The 17758-nt window shown below is 44.7% G+C and overlaps 3 non-coding genes across 3 annotated transcripts; 2 read left to right on the plus strand and 1 right to left on the minus strand.

Moving 5' to 3' along the window:
• Positions 1-9043: 9043 nt before the first annotated feature.
• Positions 9044-9116, minus strand: TRNAV-CAC (transfer RNA valine (anticodon CAC)). The gene has a single exon. It is a non-coding gene; the product is annotated as a tRNA-Val (tRNA).
• A 6122-nt stretch (positions 9117-15238) lies between these two features.
• Positions 15239-15319, plus strand: TRNAS-CGA (transfer RNA serine (anticodon CGA)). The gene has a single exon. It is a non-coding gene; the product is annotated as a tRNA-Ser (tRNA).
• Positions 15320-16898: 1579 nt separating this feature from the next.
• Positions 16899-16971, plus strand: TRNAH-AUG (transfer RNA histidin (anticodon AUG)). Its single transcript has one exon. It is a non-coding gene; the product is annotated as a tRNA-Arg (tRNA).
• The last annotated feature ends 787 nt before the right edge of the window (positions 16972-17758 follow it).

Consider the following 17758-nt stretch of genomic DNA (forward strand, 5'->3'; position numbering starts at 1 on the left):
CCCAGGGCGAGTTCGGAGTTGGGCCTTTATCCTTTCTCCGTCGGACCCTACAACCCTCCCATGCCTCTCCTCCAACTTACTGCCCTTTGTTGCTTCTGAAGTCCATTGACCTGCTTTGTACAAACATGTATCTGAGCAAGACTCGAAAGACGCTTTTTCTCTTCTTTTTTTCTTTTGCAGAAAGGAGAGCTCCATCTTTCGACAAGGCAGATCAACTCTTTATTTACTTATTGGTTTTTAATGTAACAATAAAAGCTATAAGATCATGTTCCTTATCTTAAGCACATTTCTTTGCGTCAGCATCCTCCATGTGAACTCGGAGTTGTGTGCATTTGCTTTGTCCTCTAGTAAAAATTCAGTAGAAGGTGAATTGAAAAACCAGATTTTTTGCTCTTCGGGTCACTTTTCTCTTTGCACTTTATTGCTGCTCCCTTAGCTTTCCAAACCTTGGGAGATCTCTCCTGCTTGGGGTGGGGCAGGGGGAGGTGTGCTCTTTGGGCTGCTGGGCATCCTCTTTGCTCTCCAGTCTTCCCCGGGCTATTTTTTTTGGCTGGGAGATCGCTCTCCTTCCAGAGAGCCTTGGAGAGATTTCCCTCAGCTCTCGGTCCTGGCTCTTAGCAGTTTAATACAAAGTGCCTTGGACTGGTTGCCCTTAGCTTTCCTGCCATGCTCCCTGCTTTTGGAAGACTTTGCCCTCCCTGGGTATTTCTCTCCACTTTCTGGCCTTTTCCCTCAGGCCCCTTTTGGCTTACTCTCCTTAGCAGAGACAATCGGCAGTGGTTTGGGCTGCATGGAATTCTCTGCCATGGGTGAAGCCGGCCCACCAACAAACCTTAAAAATCTCTTAGAGTTTCTTCCAGTTGCTCCTAATCGTGTCTTCGTAGGTTTCTCTTCCTTTGCCCCTCTGCCCATCTGCCAGGGATAAGGGCAACCAGAGGCCTCTTTTACCCTATGGAGGCCTCTTTGTGGAATTTAGTTTCCTTGGGGTTTTTTGTATCCTCAACTCCCTGATGGGTTCAGAAACCTGATATTCTGAAGCTTATGGGCTTGCTTTAATCAGGAGGTTGAGAGGGACACACCGTTGCAACTTTGTACAACCAAACCAAATGTTTCCAGATTTCTGTGCCAAAATTGCTTTTGTCATCCTTGAAACTAGTTCCCTTAAAATATAAGGTAACAGCCTAGCTGCTCTCAATAAGGAAGCTAACCGTTTGTGGGCCTACTTTGTGCCAGGTGATTTGCATGTTGTTTCAAGTAAACTTTCCATCATACATCATTTATTCAATCAATAGTAAGAGATAGCCACGATCGTTCTTATATTGAAGTTGGGGAAAATGAGAAATAATATGTACTTGTTGACATGGAAACTTCCAGAAGTGAAATGGCTGACTCCTTGCAGGTGCATTGCCAGGTTTTACTTAGACTTCTGGGGGAGATTGCTGGGCACCTGGGGGGGCAAAGGAATGTCATATAGAATTTAGGATACATTTCAGAAAATTACCCATAATGTTGTTCACTGATCTGACAAATGTTTATGGACATCTTGCCATGATCCAGTCTGGTCTTCACCATGGTAGCCCATAATGGCCCAAAGCCACACACGGTTCCCCCCACAACCTCCCAGAGTTTAAAATCCAGTAGCATCCACAATTTCTGAGTAGCTGAGTGTAGGCATGACCTTCTCCACAGAGGCAGTATCTTCATTATAGCTTAAGAAGGATCTTCTCTTGTCCTTCAGGTCTGATACTGATGTTTTTCTGACAAATGATCGGGACAGATTAGCAGCACAGTCCAGTGAAAGCACTTACACTACATGCCATGGAAAACGTCCATATTTTGGCTTCATGGCACAGCCGCTTAAACAGAATATCCTGCATTAGAATCTTTCTCCCTTTCTTTTCTGTAATTTCGGAGAGTATTGTCACCAGCAATGTTGAAGACGGCTTGCCAGAGCATACTGTATGTTGTTTAGAAGTTAACTGACGGAGGGAATGGTGAACCTTGATGTCACCTAGGAAATTAGGATTCTGAGTTCAGGAGATGACAGTGGGGTCTTCGGTAGAGAAACGATAATACGAAGGATTGGTCTCTCTAAAACATCTATGAAAAATCATTCCCAGTGGGGCCTCAAGAGAGTACCTTAAATTCTGTCTCAGAAATTGTGGAGTGCAGAATTTTCTTTCTGTGACCACCAATAAATTGTGGAGAGCAGTGGAGTCTGAAAGCAGGAATCTGGACAAGCTGAATGTAGGGATGTAGGATTTGGCCCTTGGGCTCAGTATGTATTTGTCATATGGAACAAGCGAGAAGTTCACTGGTCTCCGTGCATTACTGGTCTACTTCGACAGCCTCTTCTGACTCTTCTTGCTTCCTCTTCTCCCCATCAGAGCATCAACCACAGCTACAGCGAGTGGCCATTCAAGCAACTTTTGAAAATGGAACAATGAAGAGCCGATTTCTTCTTTCAATCTCAATTAAGGAAATAGAACATGTACGCAAATTGGTTTTATGTAAGATTTCTAATGTGTCCTCCCATGGTTTCAAATGACTTAGCTTCAAGTCCCACAAATGTGAGCTTTAATCTCTAAGGAACATGAGGAAAAATAAGAAAAGTAAACAAATCTGGTATCATTTGTATAAATTCACTTCTCCCGTTAGGATTCCTTCCTGTGAACTAATCTCCCTGAAGCCGCAGGAGCAGGGAAAACTTAAGTCGTTTTTAAAAGAAGTTGAGTGTCATGCTTCTTCCCATCACTCGTCCAAAGCTCAGACAAAAATTAGGTAAAGGCATTTTGAGCAATGAGTCAAAGAAATCTGTATCTGAAATGATCATCTGGGGACAGCAAATGAGTACTCAGGCTCCGTTTGTTTGTTGCTAGGACCGGTACCTAGACATGAAAAATGTCATCAGTAACAACACACGGTTCTCTTAGCACTGCAAAGTGTGGTGACTTTGGGCGAAGCAAGGAAAGAGGACTCACGGGTTGGTTGTGAATGAAGATAGAGCAGAACAGGTGCCCCGCAGCCTGTCCTAGTACAGAAGAATGGAGGACGGAATTCATAGGAGGACATCAAGAGTAAAGGTGGGACCGGATGTGACCTGGTTGTGAAAATTACTGCATATTCGGTTCTGGCTTTTGTGAAACTTTACACCGGAAGTAACCAGATGATATCTTGAAGGAACGGAGATCGTTTGGCAATACCAGATGAGCAGAAGGAAAAACATACAATAAAAGACTGAGAGCAAATGAAACAATATAAAAAATGTTTTGAGATCTGAAAGTATTAGAGAAGCACTTAAGTGTTTTTAATAATTTTTTTTTTATTTTGAGATCATTGTGGATTCACATACAGTTGTAAGAAATAATACAGAAAGATCCCATACCCTTTACCATTTTCCCCAAAGGTAACATCTTGCAAAACAATGTTACAACCAGAATATTGACATTCAAACAGTCACAATCCAGAACATTTCCAACAGCCTGAGGACTCCTCATGTTGCCCTTTTATGACCACACCCACTTCCCTCCTACGCCAATTCCCTCCTTAACCCCTGGCAACCACTAATCTCTCCGCCATTTCTGTAGTTTCACCATTTCAAGAATGTTACATAAATGGAATCATACTGTATGTAACCTTTGGGATTTTTTTTTCACTCCAAAATTCTCTGCAAATTTATCCAGATTCTTATAGGTGTCCATAGTTGATTTCTTTTTATTGCTGAGCAGTATTCCATGGCAGGGATGTTTAACCCATTCACTCCTTGAAGGACATCTGGATTTTTTCCTAGGTTTTGGCTATGATGAATAAAGTTGGTATAAACATCCACACACAGTTGAAGGAGAGGAAACATAATTTTCCCTCCACCCTCTTAAGTTCTTAGCTGAGGCCCTCCCACCACCCATTATGAAAGACAGATGAACAAAAGTAAAAGAAACAGAAGTTTAATAACATGTATACCTTTGTATACATGGGAGAGAACCAGGAATACTATGTAACTACCCTGTATAGAGAAGATATACATACTGTCAAACTTCTGTTTCTTTTTCTTTTGCTAATTTGTCTTTTATTGCAGGGAGGTCTCAGCCAAGAATCTAGAAGGATAGAGGGACAATTATTTTTCTTTCCCTACATAGTTACTTGCGTGAACATAAGTCTTTACTTCTCTGGGATAAATGCCAAGGAGGGCAATTGTTGGTCTCATGGTGATGTCATTTTTAGTTTTTAAAGAAAATGACAAAGTATTTCCAGAGTGGCTGTATTACCTCCCCACCAGCAATGTATGAGTGTATTAGTCTGCTGGGGCTGCTGTAGGGTAATTTCTGTTGTTCTGGCTTCAGTTCACAGATTCTTTCCTCTGTCCCTTGCATTCTGCTGCTGAGCCCAGGCTCTGAGATTTTTATTTTGGTTATTGAATTTTTCAATTCTAAAATTTTAATTTTGTATTCCTTTACATTTTTTCTTTCTTTTTTCTGATGCTTTTTTTTTTTTTTTTTTTTTTGCTGAGGCTTTCTATTTTTCATTTGTTTCAAGCATGTTCATAATTGTCATTGAAGCATTTTTAAGATGGCTGCTTTAAAATCTCTGTCAGATCATCCTAACATCCCTTTCATCTTGTTATTGGACTTTGTTGAATGTCTTATTCAGTTTGAGATTTTTCCAGTTTTTGGTTTGACAAGTGATTTTCAACTGAAATCTGGACATTTTGTGCTTTGTGTTATGAGACTCTGGCTCTTACTTAAACCCTCCTTTGTAATTGGCTTTCTCTACCCCCAGGGAAAGTAGGGGGGCTCATTACTGCCAGGTGGACAGTCCAAAAGTCCAGGATCCCCCACTCAGCCCCCACTGACACCAGAGGTAGGGAGCATCTTATTTCTGCTGGGAGGTGGTGAGAATTCTGGTCCCATGTGGTCTCCACTGGCCCAGAGATGGATGGAGGCAGGACCCAGCTACCGCTGGGCAGTGACGGAAGTCCTGTTCTTCACTAGGCTCCTCTAACACCACCCCAGCAGCCAGGGAGAGGGAGAGATATTGCTGGGTGGGGGTACGAGTCCCAGCTTCCTGCTTGATCTTTGCTGCCCTGGGTAGTCGTGAGGCTACAGTTTTGTGTGGTGTGTGGCTTAAGGACAGTAGTCATCATCCAGAAGTGTTTTGTCATGCGAGGCTGTCCCTCTGATGGTCTTCTGGCTGGAGAGAGCAGCTTTTCTTAGTTTTCTGTATGCACCCACTGGCGTTTCGGGCTTCCAGCTTATGTGGCTCCAAGTATAGGACACAGGAGGCCATTCCTCCGGCCCCAGGGTCCCTAGCCAGGTTCCTTCCTTTCTCCACCTTTCAGATTCTTCTTCTGTTTATTTTATGTGTAATGTGCAGGGGCTGTAGTTGCCCTTAGCAATGAAAGGATGGAGATAGGTACCTCTTCCCAGAAACTCTGGTAAGTTTTTATATTATTATTGATATTAATAGAGTACCATAACATATTTATATACTTTATATACTATTTATAACATATTGTATTATTATTTATTTATGCTATACATATATTGTGTTTATATTATCCTACATTCACTTATATTTGTTAGTATATATCCCATGAAAGCAAACATGATGTTCCTGGAGCACAGATTAACGTTATTCTTACTAACTGCAATAACCCCTTAGTCTTTTCCTCCTCTCCATCAGTGTGTCATAGATTTTCTAGGTCTTATGTCCCTTTGAGAATATGAATATTCCATGGACTCCCTTCCCAAACTGGGAAGGACAGCCACTTCCAACTGCCAGACAAGGTGACAGAGGCCCGCGCCCAGCACCAGAGATGTTGCTGCCCAGGGACCGGCATCCTTGACCATCAGCTGTCTTGTGCTGCCAACGACACTCCTTATTTGCATGGACAGGGGAACCAAGACCCCTTTTAAAAGATTACTCGCATCAGAATACTGCTGTAGAAACTTCAGGGGCTGCCACCTCGGAACTCTTGAAGAGTTAAATATGTTACAGTAATAACTGGTACGTTGGTCAGGTTTCTCCAGAGAAACAGAACCAGTAGGATGTTTATGTTATAGAAAGAGATTCATTTTAAGAAGCCGGCTCACATGATTGTGACAGCTCAGTGAGTCCAGAATCTGATGGGGGAAGCTGACCGACTGGAGACCCAGGAAGGAGTGATAATTTGAGTCCAAAGGCAGTCTGCTGGGAAACCAGGAAGAACTGATGTTGCAGATAAAATCTGAAGGCAGCATGTGTCAAAATTCTCTCTCATCCCCTGGAGATCAGCCCTCTTCTCTATTCAAGACTTCGCTTGATTGTATGAAGCTCACTCACATTATGGAGGGCAATCTGCTTGACTCAAAGTCCACCGATTTAAATGTCAATCCCACCCAAAAACATCCTCACAGAAACAACCAGAATAATGTTTGACCAAACATCCAGGCACCATGGCCCATTCAAGTTGAAACATAAAATGCACCATCACAACTGGTAAATATTTTTAACCTACCAAAAAATGCCTAAACAAGGCCAAGACACCCAGAGATGTCTATCTTTGCTAAAGTGTTTCTCCTTGAATGAAATATAACGTTTCCCTCCTGGTCTCAGTAAATTTTTTAGTGAAAACAGTTCCTCATCCTCCAGGTCCTGGATCCAACTGGTTAAAGGTAACCAGTTATTGGATCCATCAGAATGGCCCACATCACTTGTAATCTCATGATCTTTTGCCCAAATAAAAATTAGATTTTGTTTGTCGATCTGCATACTCATCTGACAGCACAGATGTAAATTTTGGCAAACACAGCCAACAGATGTCTTACCAAAGAAAATGAAAAGCTGATACCTGCTAAATGTCCCATTCATCTCACACATCACGTCTTGTACACCACATCTCATGGGAAACAGCGGTGTGCTTTATTCACCTATGATAGTGAAGCTTCCATAACTAAAGGTTTGGGTCACTTTTCAGTTTCTCAAAATTTGCAGAAACAATGAGATTTTTTGACCGTATAGAAATGAAAGGATCTGGCCTCTTTAAACATGTGCCTACAGGATGACTATCGCTGCTGCTGGCCACAGAAAAGATGTAAAAATATTTGTCTTTTGTAAAATCACAAAATCAGATTTTCAAATTTGGGGACAAGGAGAATTGCCTCCTTTATTTTAGGAATACATTGAGGATGAGAATGTAGAAAAAGATTCCAGCAAAGCAGAAATGTAGATGCTCCAAAACTGGCTGACGGTCTTTGAAGAGGGCATATAAAGACTAGGAAAGGATGAACCAACCAGATGAGCCAGAGTTGTTCAATGTCACGTGCAGATTGACACGAAAAACTCATACAGTGAAAAAATGACTCCATTTTTGGGAAATAAGACTGGTTCGCACAGACCTTTTAAAAAACATCACCACAAAGAGCAGTCACATTAAATGGGACTTTCTCATTTCTTTACTAAAGCTGTAACTTATTTGGAATCCAACTTTCATTTTACAAGTTCAAATTATGTCTGTGCTTTAAAACCATTTTCCCCAAGAAAGAGAGGTTGAGCTACAATACTGTCCAGTGTGCTATGGAATGTTTTTAACCAGTGGACATTTCTGACATGGAGATGATATGACGAAATTACGGATGCAGAAGACCTGATGTCAAACAGCTGGTCAACCCAAACAAGATGGAAAGTAGGTGGACACTTTTGCAGAGCTAGAAAGTAATTCCCACCCGTCTAGGAACCTGCTGTTGCTATTAAGTAAAATCCTGAGGATTCCATGCTCAGTGTTATTGAGAGGACATTTAGTTGGAAAATAGATGTCATCTATTTATGGATGGATGTCATCACACTGAACTGACACAAAGCAGTGTAAAACAGGCTTGAGAGGAACAGAGCTGCATGTCAACGTGAATTTTATCTTTAACTGGTCTTGGTTTTACCACTACATTAAAGAAAAGAAGAATGTCCTAAGGGCTGCAAGCAGTTCAGTGAAATATTACCGGAAAAGGAAACAAAAAGTAAAAATATCCTACAGTATCATGGGACAGAAAAAAAAAGTCATTACTTTTTATTAAATATAGGTAACATGTTTACTTTGTCCTATTGTATTTGTTTTCCTTTTAAAAAATATTACATGTATGGCATACACAATAACATAATCTACAAAACTGAAATATCAAATAAGAAGTTTAAGTTTCTCTGTCAGAGGACAGAAACATTATAAAAGTATTGTTATATTTCCTCACATGTATTATTTGTTTAATTAGTTCTGCTATTAATCGCTCATGCCTCCTTTTAACTAGTCCTATTGTTTTGATTAAATAACAGTATTTATGCAACAGAACAGCGAATAGAATGATATAATTTCAAATAAACACCTGCTTTCCATATTTTTATGTTACAGTAATGATACATATGTGCATGATCAGTCCTTTTGTATCTCGTGACGATGGTCGTTCATTTCGCCCTGGAATGGCTGTGTCCGAGGTCGCGCTCTCCGCCGGCCAGAGCCCAGAACGGCCCGGGCCCGGGAGAGCGGGCGGGCGGCCTTCCCACCGCGAGGGCGCGCGGGCTCCCTCCTCCCACCGAGCCCGGGACGTCGGGGGCCGAGTCTGTGTGCAGGACCCGCTCGGGCGCCCGCAGGTGGAGCGCGGGGCCCTACGTGCTGCCGCCCGCGCCCCGAGCCTCCGGGAAGGGCGCGCGGCGGGCGGCGGGGAGCGCACCCCCGGGGCGCCCCGCTGCACCTGCTCCCGCGGCGCCGGGGTCAGCGGATTGCGGGTGAGCATAGGAGGCTGCCAAGCAACGGTGGGGCTGGCGGCTGGTGTCCCTGCCCCTCGGCTTCCGTGGACACCCGGGGCCCGAGGAGAGCGACCCTCCCTTGTCGCCGCGCCTCCCAGGCCGCTCACTGGCCCCGGGACCCGCAGGGGGAGCCGAGGGCAGCGGCAGCGCAGGTCTCCCGGGAAAACCCATTCCTCACAGACAGGAAGGGCGACGCCTTGACATTTTGCGTGGTTTGTGGATTTAAGTCCAAATCTCCGAAATCAAGTCAGGTGCGTCTCGGGAAAAAAGGCGTTGTTTCCGCCCGGTTTCGAACCGGGGACCTTTCGCGTGTGAGGCGAACGTGATAACCGCTACACCACGGAAACGCTCGCGCACCTGCCGCCGCGGGGCGCCTCTGAGCGGGCCCACGTGGGGAGGCGGCTCGGCCCCCGGGCCTGGGTCCTCGGCCGCCGGGCGGCTCGGGAAGGGCTCGCAGGGGGGCCGCGCTCTCCCCTCTGCTTACAAAGAACGGAAACCCTCGTGTCCGAGCAAATCCTCACCCAGGGCCGCAGCTCTTGTGCAAACTTCAGGCGTGAAAAGCCCAGGCAGCATCCCGGCTCCATCTCACTAGCAGGCTTCTGAGACCCACAAGGGAGCAGATGGAGTACCTCGAGAACACCCTCGCTGGCAAAGAATGCAAATGCAGAAAGCCTTTGTCCTCAAGGAACTCGGAGTCTAGTAGTTAGTTTTCCTTACAGAAGCATGATCTCTTTGTTCTACTGTTTTATTGCCCAAACTTACAGCTGGTACAAACAGGAATCAAGACAAGATTATGTCACCTCACTCTCGAATCTCATGCTCTCCCCATCATAGTTGAACTGGACACATATTAAAGAAAAAAAAATTAATATGAGGTATTATGCCAACCAAATTGGCAATATTTGGCAACAAAATGTAATGCCACAGTTGCTCTTGATGAGACTCAGACTGAGAACAAGTCTTTCTAAAGTCATTGTTAAATGACTCAAATAAAAATGAACTGACTCAGGTGAAAGATAAATTCCTATCTTGGGGACTGGGTAAGGATAGGATAGTAAAAAAGGAAAGGAGTAAATTGCATAATAATTTAGTGATATGTGGGTCTGTATTGTAGTCAGAGATTTTGCTAAAAGTCAGAAATATTGCAGACTTTGTTTTCTGGAATGAGATAAGCTTAGAAGAGGGGAACTATCACCTGTCTCAACCATATTTAGGGAAATTATTCTACACTTGCAGATTACAACCCCCTAGTGCTAACTGGTAGAAGCGGTCCTTTGAGCCCAGCCTTAAGAGGTTAGCGTCCTCTTGTCTGAGATATTTGTAATGGCCTCTTTGAGGTACTTATCTGCTAAGCTCAGCTGATACTCTCTAGCATCTATCACTACCACCTCTCTCCTTTCTTGAGACTCCAGAGGGCCAAGTACCAAGTGTGACCCATGGGGAGGTGTGATACACATCAACATAATTGCATGATTTCCCAAATTTATATTGACAGAAACCTGGCCAAGTGTGAATGGGAATGGATCTTAAGTGAATAGGATCAAGGTGGCAGGAATATAAAGTTGCATCAGACCAAGCTCACTGACATAGTCTTACTTGGCAGAGGTACCCAATTCAGTGTTTTAACTCAAGGACCTGGGAACAGCTCTAAATTTTTATTCATTAAAAAAGTATAATTAATAAATGATTAATATATGGACCCAAAGTTAGGATGAACCAACACAATGAAATTGAAACATCAGTATTCCCTTAGTGTACGCAGAGCAAACTAGAGGCATAAGGAGATTGAAATTCTAGAATGAATGTATCGTGGGCTTCTCCAGAGGAACTTTCACCAAGGTTGTGAGAAGGAAATTCATGAGGAGAGTCTCAACATGCCCGATTTGCTCTGTGGTGACTTTTCCTCATAGGCCAGAAATTACAGGGGTTCCTGCTACCACTAAACTGGAATCCCTGAACATAATGGACATGATTGGATCACGGGGTGATAGGAGCCAAATCTTGGCAAGGAATTGCCAAAGACTAGATGGGTGTTGTCACAAACTCAAAATTCACATGTTCAAGCCCTAACCCCTAATGTGACTGTATTTGGAAATAGGAACTTTCAGGAGGTAAATAAGGTTAAACGAGGTCATAAGGGTGGGGCCCTCATCCAATTGGACTGGTTTCCTTATATGAAGACAAAGACATACCAGAAATCTCTCTCCGAGTCTGCACAGAGGAAAGACCATGTGAGGACAAGACAGGACCTGTGTCCTTTTACCAAAGTGACTGTGCATTAGGGGAAAGGAAATAGAATTTTCTAGGATTACTAGAAAATGACTGGCATTGATTCCTAGAGGTACAAAGCATCACTGCTGTCCACCAAGCAAGGCAGAGACTCAATGACTCAATGACGTTTGCTTCTGGTCCATTTCACTGTGGGCACAGTGGGTCCCTAAACCCACCCTGAGATCATTTCCCTAACTCCAGACAGTATCTTTAGCATCGTTTCTTTTATTTATTTTGAGAGAGAGAGCAGAGGGGGAGGGGCAGAGGGAGAGAGAGAATGCCAAGCAGACTCCTCTTAGGGCATGCAGCCAGATCTAGGACTGGATCCCATGACCCTGGGAGCATGACCTCAGTCGAAATCAAGAGTCGGACGCTTAACCGGCTGAGCCACACAGGCGTCCCTAATATTGTTTCTGTGACTGATGGAGGGAATGCTATTACGGCAGAAAAGGCCAAGGGGAAGCCACTAGAAATTCCTCTAACCGTGACAATAGTAAACCCAAAGCAGCGCGGCTGTTCTTGGAGGGGTAGCAAGGCGTGGGGCCAACATCAGGGACCGGAAAGATGCAGGGGCGGAGATTGCCTCCGTATCTTCTTTCAGCTTGCCTATTCAGCTGTGGCGCGCTATGGAGAATGACAGTGAGCTGCTCCAAATTCAGTCAAGGGACTATTCCAGTCGTATCTGCTCTTCGGGTGTCATGTCCTCAGAGGAGAGAATCGGCACGTGCGCGGGCAAGCAGTACACAGCTATGGATGAGGTCCGTGCTCTTTTCTCTGTACTGAACCCTAAAACCCATCGGAAGCAGTGGGCTTTCAGCGGGCTGAACCAGCAGTCCCCCTCATCCGCCCGACCTCACGGGTGTATCAGTACTCCAGTCCCATGTTATAAATGAGTCGCAGAGACCCCTTACCATGTCACCATGTTCTAACGTGGAAAGCTGATCGCTGTCTTACATACGGACGTTTCAGGCAAATGTACATCACGCAAACCGCTCACAAGGGCAATGGATCTGCCTTTCCAGAACGGCTCAGTCTTGTCGGCCTCTCTTGTGTCTCCATCCCAGCCGTAGTCCCCTTGGGCTGCTATAACAAAGACTCCAGAGACTCGGTGGCCGAAATGACAAGCATTTACCTCTTGAGGTTCTGGGAGGTGGGAAGTCCAAGCTCAAGCATGTGCAGATTCTGAGTCTGGTGAAAGTTTGCCTCCTGGCCTCGTGGCTCCTGGAGGGCAGACTCCTCACTGTGTCTTCACATGCAGGAAAGAACTCTCCACGGTCTCCTTGATAAGCGCCTTCTGCCATTCTTGGGGGGTCCGCCCTCAGGACCTGATCACCTCCCAAAGGCCCCCCCCTCCAAACACCATCATCCTATTGGGGATTAGGTTTGAAGATACCAATTTTGGAGGAGCACAAGCAGTTTATAGCAACCCCCAAAACATCCCCTTCCTTTTCTGACTTCAAACCATGTTTGTCCGGAGTAAGTTGACACGGACGTCCTGTGGAGGGAGGCCAGTGGCTCAAGGGGTCAGAGGTCTGACTGGGGTCACAGGTCACTCCTGGCTGTCTTGTTTCTTTCCTCTCTCTTGTGAAAAACATCTTTCTTCCTATATTGTTCAAAGAAGTGATACTGAACTGTGATGCTCAGTCTGGCGCTGAAATAAATTATTACAACATTTTGAGAGGAAGTTATCCTGAGTTGATTCGGCACATCTGGACCTACTGGGGTCCGCTAAGTCTGAAGGTCTTGAGAGACAACAAAGGAGCCATCTTCTAAGATTTCTTTTTACCTCCCACTTCTTCCTGACATTGAGAAAGGACGTTGACTGAGAAAGTCTCTAGGACAAATTTGGAAATCAAAGACACTCTAAAGAAAATTATAATAATTTACCAGTCCTTTCTCTACCAACTCTACCCCCATTGGGCAGCATCCACACGCGTTGGGCTTCTCAGAGCTCCCCGTCCAGGGAGTCAATGCTGGACGGAAGAGAAAAGAGCATCTCCTGGGGGGTGTCGATGGGCTCAAGAAAGTGGCAAGTTCCCAGTGACACAGAGTCTGAGAAGCTGTTTGGGATTGAGAAGAATCTCTGACAAAAGTTAAACTCCCCAGGAGGAAGCAGGAAGGAAGGGATGAGCTGTGACAGCTTTTGGATGGTGTCCTTTTAAACAGATGTCCTTGTTTCTCTGTTTTTTTCCTTAGGGACTCCTGAATTCCTTGGTAGAGTAGAAGGATTAGGAGAAAATCAAGATCTAGCTAAGAATCACAGACATTTCAAAGGAGCTTTTGATTTGTGGATGGACTCGATAGTCTTCATCCCAAGATTACTTGAGTCTCCAACGGGTTCTGTCAAAGGCCTGAGAATCAAACCAATGAAACTGCCCCTCGGCTAGCCTTGGTTGGTCCCGGGTCTGTTGCAGAGCTGTGGACTGGGTAAATGGCAAAGCTGAGGGCAGGGACTGGAGATTGCTACAGAGTTACTCCACTCAGTGCTCTTTGCCCCTAAAGCCAAGACAGGATTTCCTGTAAAAACAACTCCTGGAAACTGTACGTTGTAAGAACTACACTCTGGCCCAGACCGAAAATACTGCTTTCTCTGCAAAAACAAAATACATACACAAAAAAACAGAGTTTGCAAGTTGTTACTCCTAGATCCAAAGGAGGAAGTTTACACTATTTAAATTTTGTGAATTTGGACAAAATAGTCCAAGATTGCACTGTGGAGAGAGGACTTCTTCCGCTTCTCCCAGAACTCCCTAGAGCAAATCAAGACAGCTCCCCTCAACAAGCTTTGAAATCAGGGTGTGCATTCCAGGTCTCGCTGGCCCTCAGTAGGGCCAGGCTAGAACCCCATTCCAGAGCCTTCTTGCCTTGCTGCCTCAGGCTTCTTGACTGACTCCAGACTGACTCCAAATCGCAATTCGCTCGCTCTGGGGCTCCTGGTGAGGCCTCCTTCAGAGCCTTCGTGTCGCTGAGCTCCAGAAAGGAAGCTCTCCGTTCACCATTCAGAGAAGGCCTCTGGTAAAAACAGTTTCTGTCCCCCTCCTCATTCGTAGTGTTTTCTTGAGCTCTTATGTAATATTTTTTAGTAGGTACGTCCAAAGTCTAAAATGGCATGCAGTAACTTTCTCCCTCCTGCTCCTGAACAATTCCATCTCCTCAGTCTCCAGCCCCTCAACTGCTTACTGTTGTCATGAGTTGACTGATTACCCTTGAGAGATTTTTTTTTTTGTAAAATGCATATGTAATCTAACACAAATATACTTCCAGTGGTAGCATTCTATGCAGATTGCTCTGACTGTTGTTTTTATTTTAAAATATATGTATGGGGGCGCAAGGGTGGCTCAGTCGTTGAGCATCTGCCTTCCACTCGGGTCATGATCCCAGACTTCTGGAATCGAGCCCCACATCGGGCTCCCTGCTCTGCGGGAAGCCTGCTTCTCCCTCTCCCACTCCCCTGCTTGTGTTCCCTCTCTCGCTGTGTCTCTCTCTGTCAAATAAATAAATAAAATCTTTTAAAAATAAAAAATAAAAAATATGTATGTACACAATGAACTTTCTCATTTTCTTTTAAATATGCATAGCACTCCACTGTGTAATTATGGCATGATTTATCTAATTAAATAATTCTGAATAATTAGGTTTTTCCCAATCTTGTGATTACCGTTAATGCTGCAGAGAGTAGACTTAAGCACAATGTAACCTCTCAGGTGTGCAAGCATATCCTGTGTATGTGTGGAAATGCTGTATCGAAGGGTATTTGCGTTTGGAACATTGGTCGGTGCTGACGAATTGTCCTCCACATCAGCAAAGCCCAGCATTTTCTGTGGAGCGCACAACTGAACAGGATTCTGGATACAACTCCTCACTTCATTTCCTGCCCACTATGAAGTAAAAACCAGGCAACCCATGAAGACTGCAGAAAAATGCTGAAAATCAAGGATTCTTGTGATGCCGGAATATTGCCTTCTCTCGGAGGGGTGAGATTCTGCGGCCCGGGGCCTGGCAGCATGGGGTTGGGTTGGAGGAAGCTGGGCAAGGCTGGGCGGAGAGACCCGACGGAGGGGCTCGGGAGTGATTTCTTTCTGTCCCACTGAAGTGAACGTGCCAAACGAGCAGAAGCAACCAGCATTGGTAAGACCGGGCTGTACTGGGGCCTCGTAGGGGTGTGTGTTCTAGTGTATAAGCGCCCCGCCCGCGCACGGCTGTGATGGCCGAGTGGTTAAGGCGTTGGACTCGAAATCCAATGGGGTCTCCCGCGCAGGTTCAAATCCTGCTCACAGCGCTTCGTGGTGCTTTTTCTATCCAAACTACTAAATGAAATTCTCACCAACAGCTCTATTTTCAGCTTTTCATCTTATTCCGCAAACTGGAAAGTAGGAAGGCAGCTCCCCTTCCAGAGGTCTGTGTTGATTTGCCCCCGCCCTTTCTGAAGCACCGCTCGGTGCGTCTTGGCCCTTGGACCCTCCGCCGAGCCGAGCGCCGGCCGTCCCCCCCCATCTCCCCCATCCCCCCCTCCCCCATCCCCCCCATCCCTCGTGCGTGGGCGCTGCCTCTTTAGGCCCCGGCGAGCAAAGCCTGGGATCCCGCGCTCAGAATAGCTGCTTGGCCTGTACTGGGATTACGAAATCTGGAGGCAGACCCCAGGGGCAAAGAGAACCAGGAAATTTTATTTTTAAAACTCTTTAATGAAATACCCCGTGCTGATAATAGAAATGTAGGCAAGCTTCCTCCAAGAGTTCTCTGGTATTTAAAAAAAGAAAAAGGAAAAGCAAGCAAACAAACCTAAAACGGGCTGGTGGAAAACGTAAAGGTCTAGGATCATAAAGATCCATTCGTGCGTGCGTGTGCGCGCGCCAAGCGCTCTTTAAAGCATCGTACAGAAATGAGCAAATCGAAGCAAAGAGAAAATAACGATTTGGCCAAGGCAGTAAGTGCAGTGGGGCAGGAGTTGGGTGCACGCTGGCTGCCCGAGGACCCAAGCCCCTCTGCTTCTCGCCCTCAGAGGAGAGGACCCGCCTCACTTACAGATGCTTTGTGTTTCCAAGCGTCTATTCCACCTGTATTGAGCACTTTAATACACCTAGCCGATTTACGTAATAATGACGGGTAGTCTTTAATTCTATAATTATAAATCCAAACTTCTAAGTTCCTATGTGAATTGGGTTCTTAAAATATTTACCTTTTTAAAAAAAAAAAAATATTTACCTTTTTTGAATTCTTGCTGCACCGTGGCCTAATTTGGGAGGGTGGGTGTTTCTGAATGTCTGTTCTGCTGCATAGAGTCTGAAATCATCTCCTCCAGCACGAGTTTTGGCTCTTTGGAGAGTGCAGTGGAAAACATATGATTAATAACTCAGTAGTGCATTTTATTCCACTTTCTGTGTCATTATATCAAAGTTTTAAATGATGTGGATTACTAAAAATTGATCCACACATAGCCTGAGTATTAAGTACATAAGAAAAATGCGATTGCTTGGAACACTACATCTAAAACGAATGATGTAATGTATGGTGATTAACATAACAATAAAAAATTTTTAAAAATGCGATTGCTGATGGACCAGTGAACCGACTGCATAAACTACTGAAGCGTTCACAGGTAGGGACAATAGAAACAAGCATGCACATAAATGAAAAAAAACAATGCAAGCGACTTTCTGTCACACACATGATGTTTCAAGGCAGGAAATCCTTTCAGAAATGCAACTATTTTACCGGAATGTAACTCGTGCAAGCTAATCCCAATCAGTCCGCTTTACCGGAAACCACAGGTCTCTCTCCTTCGGCTCACTTCTGCCTACATCAGGAAGCAACTCAGTGATTCTCATGAATAATAAATAATCAACACCTCTTAACCAGGGGGGCCAGTGGCGCAATGGATAACGCGTCTGACTACGGATCAGAAGATTCTAGGTTCGACTCCTGGCTGGCTCGACCTTCCTCTTTTTTTTTTCTCTCTCTTTTTTTTCTCTCTCGAAAGAATGTCTTTCTGTGTTTCTTCAAGTTGGTAAGAGAAGCAAACTCTCGCTCAGCCGGAAGCCTGCTTCTTCCTCTCCCACTCCCCCTGCTTGTGTTCCCTCTCACGCTGTCTCTCTCTTTCTCTCTCTCTCCCTGTCAATTAAATAAATAAATAAAATCTTTAAAAAAAAAAAAAAAGAGAAGCAAACTCTCAAAAAATGTCTTTCTGTGTACGTTCTTCAAATTGGTAAGAGAAACAAACTCTCAAAGTGCTTTGGAAGGTAATTCATCTGATCTGGCTCCTCACCTCGGGGGCAGCCCTGGCTATCCGGTAAATCGGAATGAGGGCTCAAATCGTCTCTCTTCCTCAAGTTCCTTTTGCCATACTGACAGTTGACTGAAAGATCTTTGGAAAGACAACTTCAAGAATCAAATGAGGTATATTACTCGGCCATAAAAAGGAATGTTCTGATACATGCTACAGCCTGGATGAACCTTGAAGACATCTGCTGAAAGAAGCCAGACGCAAAAGGCCACAGGGTATGATTCCATTTATAGGAAATGTCCAGAATTGGCACATCCACAGAGATGGTAGCTGCCAGGAGCTGGGAAAGGTGGAAAGGTACAGAATTTGCTGGGGGGTGATGGAAATCTTTTTGCAGTTAGATAAGGCTGATGGTTGCACAAATCGGAATGCACTAAAAACCACTGAATTGTACACTTTTCTGTGAATTTTATGGTATGTAAATTATACCTTAATATT

This window comes from Halichoerus grypus, chromosome 9, assembly GCF_964656455.1.
Source record: "Halichoerus grypus chromosome 9, mHalGry1.hap1.1, whole genome shotgun sequence".
NCBI lineage: Eukaryota > Metazoa > Chordata > Mammalia > Carnivora > Phocidae > Halichoerus > Halichoerus grypus.